This window comes from Lolium rigidum, chromosome 7 (genome assembly GCF_022539505.1).
Source record: "Lolium rigidum isolate FL_2022 chromosome 7, APGP_CSIRO_Lrig_0.1, whole genome shotgun sequence".
Classification (NCBI taxonomy): Eukaryota; Viridiplantae; Streptophyta; class Magnoliopsida; order Poales; family Poaceae; genus Lolium; species Lolium rigidum.
The window spans coordinates 282,341,772-282,347,771 of record NC_061514.1 but is presented as its reverse complement, the minus strand read 5'-3'; positions in this window follow the sequence as shown (position 1 = coordinate 282,347,771).

Sequence of the window (6,000 nt, the reverse complement as noted above, 5' to 3'; positions counted from 1 at the left end):
ATATCTCCAGGCGCGTGAATATGACAAATGGAATTATATCTTATTCAGTTATTTTGGTTGTTGAAGTTTGGCTTTAGCGGACCTTTCAATTATTGGAAGAGTGCTTACATATCTTTTATTTGCTGTGATTATATTATAAATAAGGTGGAAGCTGCCACACCTAAAAAAGTGCTGATGTTGATTTGGCAGAATGGTTTTTGAGCTCTTAACGCATGATTTGATTGATTTCGATATATTATTTGGTGGAGAAGTTCTCAACATTCGGAGGTTTTAAAAAACTCTTTTTAAGTATAGTGTGAATCATGAAGTGTTCCAGCCATCGAACTAGTGATCAGTGAATTATCGTAGAAGATTAATCTGTTTTTGGGAAAGGCGCTAATGAAACTGAAAAGAATTGCATTTGTCAGTTGAAAGGATTATATGAACATGACACCTTATAATCTATTTAAAGATATCACCAATGGTTTTATGGAAAACTCATTACCGCTAGAACAAGAGCTCAACTTATGGGTTAAGTGTCAAAATCAATTAAAGGCGTGAAGTTTTATGGTGATTTATAATGTCGGTGACGCGAAATACTAAACTCTTCAAGAAAGATTAAAAATAGACGTGACCGGAGGGTGTATCAAAAGAAATTGTAATGAGATAAAATCTATTGCCAAACCAGATTAATCTGAATTCTTTGTGAGGAGATTATAAATGGGAAGGACCATATATTGTGAGGAGGTGTCATCGTTCCGGAAAAGTAATCAAAAATTGTGACTCTCCCGAGCGGGATACTGCGCAATTGGTAGATGGACAAAATAAACATTATATCTGGAGTGATTCTTATAATGTTGGTGTTGATGTATTCAGTGAAGAATAAGAGCGCATCAAAAAGGACAAATTGACAGTCGCGAACTTCGACACGATGATAACGATCGGCCGTCACCAGTTACTCCAGGCAAATATTTTGTTTGTTTTTGAAAAATGCGCTGAAAAGTCTCCCGAGTTAAGCGAAGGTGAAAAAGCGCCGGCAGAAGCATTACAACACTATGGCGGCGCGGCTGGTGATGAAATTTCCGCGCATGCTATCGATTGCCCGTTGCTCATTAACACAAACTCTGGTTGATACGAAGTTTTTCTTATAAGAAGTTTTTGCTGTATCCCAAGATTACTGGAGATCAAAACATATCATTTATTAAGCGTGTTTGTTAAAGAACAACTGCGGGATCTTTGATTAAAACTTCCCCAGCCTCCAGTAACAACAAAGGCAAAAGGAGACTGGAGAAAATGAAGAAATTTTATCCAGACAGTAGCAGGTGGGAGGAGCAAGCAATCCAGTGGGATCCAGTGGCCTCAGCGGATTCAACTCTGTTCAGGGGACCTTCCCACCCACTCTTAAGCTCAAGCTCTGGCTCTGTAGTGAGAGGAAGGAGTTCTCCAGGTTTACCATTGGTTTTTGTGTCAACTGTGAACTGAGGGAAAGTAGAGATATCACTGGAGGAAGGCTGCTGCTCTTGAAGGATTAGGTTTGAAGATCTGCTCACAGTTAGCGTCACAAGGTCGTCATCGCCAACTTCGGATAACAATGAATCTCTTCGAATCTTAGTGCAGAATTATCAAGCTGAGAAACTGAAGACGAAGGAGCTTATTAAGAAGCTCGGGAGGAATTCATCACCACCATCGCCGAAGGAGTAATTCATCATCGGTATTGGCATCCCCTTGGTTTGTTCCAAGCTTGGGGGAGTGCCGCGGTATCACATTATCACTACCTTTTACTTTTATTGTCAAGTAGTGTCATATCATGAATAGGGAAGTTATCGTATAAGATGGGTTGCGTTTGGAAGTATCTCTCCTTTAGTTGTCTATGTATCCCTTGGTGTGAGTTATCGATATGGAATATTAATGAGAAGTCTTATCATTTACATATTGCACATCTTATTTTAGTTTGCAATCTCTATAATTCATCTTGTTGTTAGTATTGGTATCACTTTGGGAGCATTGAATAAATCTATTTGGTTTTGGCAAACTTAGCATTGGTCAATAGCAACAACACTTTGAGGTTTAAATAGAAAAGAGAAATACATGTAGATGTTTCATTGTCTTTCTTGTTAGCTCATAGCTTATTATTCTGAAGTTAAAATTATTTGTGCTTACAAGGAAGATGCATGATTGTTTCTATCATATGTATATTTGTTTGTTTCCTCGACTCTTATGCTTGCTAATTAACCTTGCTAGCCAAAGACCTGTACTGAGAGGGAATACTTCTCGTGCATCCAAACCTTAACCCAAACCTATGTCATTTGTGTCCACCATACCTACCTATTACATGGTATTTTCTGCCATTCCAAGTAAATACTTCATGTGCTACCTTTAAACAATTCAAAACTTAGTATCTCTTATTTGTGTCAATGTTTCATAGCTCATGAGGAAGTATGTGGTGTTTTATCTTTCAATCTTGTTGGGCAATTTCCACCAATGGACTAGTGGCTTCATCCGCTTATCCAATAATTTTGCAAAAAGAGCCGGCAATGGGATTCCTAGGTCCCAAATTAATTAAACTAAATAGACACTCCTCCATGGTATGTGATTGATGGACTGGCACCCGAAGGATTCGGTTAGCCATGGCTTGTGTAAGCAAAGGTTGGGGGAGTGTCATCATCATCATAAAGCTAAAATAAAAAGGCACTCCTTCATGGTATGAGATTGTTGGCAGGCACCCGAGGATTCGGTTAGCCATGGTTTGTGAAAGAAAGGTTGGAAGGAGTGCCACACAAAATGAAAACAATATGGGAGCCGCTCTTAGGAGGTTGTCTGGCAAGGGGGTTAGAGTACCCGCTACCAGTCGTTGACAACAACAAACACCTCTCAAAATGTTACTTTTATTCTCTTTATATGATTGCAAAACTGAAAAAGCTCTAGCACATGATTTAATCCCTGCTTCTCTCTGCGAAGGGCCTGTCTTTTACTTTGTGTTGAGTCAGTAAACCTATTTCCCTCCATCTCAAGCAAGCATTTGAGTAGTTGTGATCAAACCATTATATTGTGATTTGCTACATCATGTCTTTTATTCTTCCTTGTTTAATACAAGTTTTATCTGAATGAATATAGCTTTGCAAGTTATCAATGATTATGAAGAGACCATTATGATTAAGTATGCAAGTTGTGCCTTATAAACTTTAACATGAGAGCGCTGCTCAAGGAGATAAATATAATCTGTTAATTGTTCTCTGACCAAGAACGAAGTTTGCCATCACCAATCATGACTTCTCATGCACCTTTACATGTGATTACCTTATACTTGTTTCAATATGAGTTATAAGAGGTTGTTTACTATAATGTCCTGTGTGAATGAATATGATGCTTCTTGTCCGTATTTTATTTATCGACTCTTCACTCCATAAACATGTGGTCATGTCTATCGAGTTCGCTTCGCTTGGGGACAAGCGAAGTCTAAGCTTGGGGGAGTTGATACGTCCAATTTGCATCACTATTTTATATCATAATTTGTCGTTATTCATTGATATATTTCATATTGGGACACAATACTTATGTTATTTCATCTATTTTGCATGTTTCATCATTATTTGAGGATCAAGCACCGGAGCCGGGATTCTCGCTGGAAAAAGCACCGTCGAAGGCAATATTTCGGAAGATCACTCGTGGAAGGAAATTATACCAAAAATCCTATTTTTCAAGATGACGGAGGAAGCCGAAGGAGGAGCCGGGAGGAGCCGGGTGGGCCCACACCCTAGGGCGGCGCGGCCCAGGCCCTGGCCGCGCCGCCATGTGGTGTGGAGGGCCCACGACCCCTTTCGCCTCCTTTTCTTCGCGAAATCCTTCGTCCCGAAAACCTAAGCCAGAAGGGGTACCTCACGAAGAGTTACAGCCGCCCCTGCGGGGCGGAGAACACCAGAGAGAAAAGAGCTCTCCGGCGGGCAGGAATCCGCCGGGGAAATTCCCTCCGGGAGGGGGAAATCGACGCCATCGTCACCGACATCGAGCTGGACATCATCACCATCACCATCATCATCATCTCCACCATCATCACCGCCGTCATCACCGCTGGACACCGTCACCGCCGTAGCAATTTGGGTTTGATCTTGATTGTTTGATAGGGGAAACTCTCCCGTATCGATCTATACTTGTTGTTGATGCTATTGAGTGAAACCATTGAACCAAGTTTATGTTCAGATTGTTATTCATCATCATATCACCTCCGATCATGTTCCATATGATGTCTCGTGAGTAGTTCGTTTAGTTCTTGAGGACATGGGTGAAGTCTAAATGTTAGTAGTGAACTATGGTTGAGTAATATTCAATGGTGTAATATTTAAGTTGTGGTGTTATTCTTCTAGTGGTGTCATGTGAACGTCGACTACATGACACTTCACCATTTATGGGCCTAGGGGAATGCATCTTGTATTCGTTTGCCAATTGCGGGGTTGCCGGAGTGACAGAAACCTAAACCCCCGTTGGTATATCGATGCGAGGAGGGATCGCAGGATCTCGCAGTTTAAGGCTCGTGGTTAGATTTATTCTTAATTACTTTCTTGTAGTTGCGGATGCTTGCAAGGGGTATAATCACAAGTATGTATTAGTCCTAGGAAGGGCGGTACATTAGCATAGGTTCACCCACACAACACTTATCACAACAATGAAGATTATTTAGCCGTATGTAGCGAAAGCACTAGACTAAAATCCCGTGTGTCCTCGAGAACGTTTGGTCATTATAAGTAAACAAACCGGCTTGTCCTTTGTGCTAAAAAGGATTGGGCCACTCGCTGCAATTATTACTCTCGCACTTTACATACTCGTACTTTATTCAACCGTTACATCAAAACCCCCGAATACTTGTCTCGTGAGCATTTACAAGTGAATCCTTCATCGAAACTCGCTTGTCAACACCTTCTCGCTCCTCGTTGGGATCGACATTCTTACTTATCGAAGATACTACGATACACCCCCTATACTTGTGGGTCATCGGTGCCGATAATCCTGTTGCCGATAATTTGTCTAGATTGGAAAATATTGCTTATGATCCCGTTCTCGTTAATGATAGTTTTCCAAATGAACAATTGGCTGTAATAAAGGTGAGCTCGCGAGATAGTCCTTGGTATGCTGATTATGCTAACTTTATTGTTTCCAAGTACTTGCCTCCAACCTTTTCAGCTCAGCAAAGGAGGAAATTCTTTTATGACTTGAGGCATTATTTTTGGGATGACCCACACTTATATAAAGAAGGAGCGGATGGTATTATGCGAAGATGTGTCCCAGAATATGAACAACAAGAGATATTGAGTAAGTGTCATGGTAGTGTTTATGGAGGATATCACGCCGGAGATAGAACCGCACAAAAGGTTCTACAGTCAGGTTTTTATTGGCCAACTCTCTTTAAAGATGCAAGGAAGTTTATTTTATCTTGTGATGATTGTCAAAGAGTTGGTAATATCTCTATGCGCAATGAAATGCCTATGAATTATACTCTTGTTATTGAACCATTTGATTATTGGGGATTTGACTTCATGGGTCCTTTCCCTTCTTCAGAAGGTAATACTCATATACTTTTTGCTGTTGATTATGTTACTAAATGGGTGGAAGCCATACCCACAAAAAGTGCTGATGGTGAGACCTCTTTAAGAATGCTTTTAGATGTTATTTTTCCTAGGTTTGGAGTACCTAGATATCTTATGACCGATGGAGGTTCTCATTTTATTCATGGTGGTTTTAGAAAAACTCTTGCTAAATATGGTATTAATCATAGGATTGCTTCCGCTTATCATCCTCAAACTAGTGGGCAAGTAGAATTATCAAATAGAGAAATTAAATCTATCTTGCAAAAGACTCGTTAATAAATCTAGAAAAAATTGGGCTAGTAAGTTGAAGGAAGCATTGTGGGCTTATAGAACTCGCTTATAAAAATCCTATGGGTATGTCTCCTTATAAAATGGTTTATGGAAAAGCTTGTCATTTACCTTTAGAACTAGATCACAAAGCTTATTGGGCTGTAAGAGAACT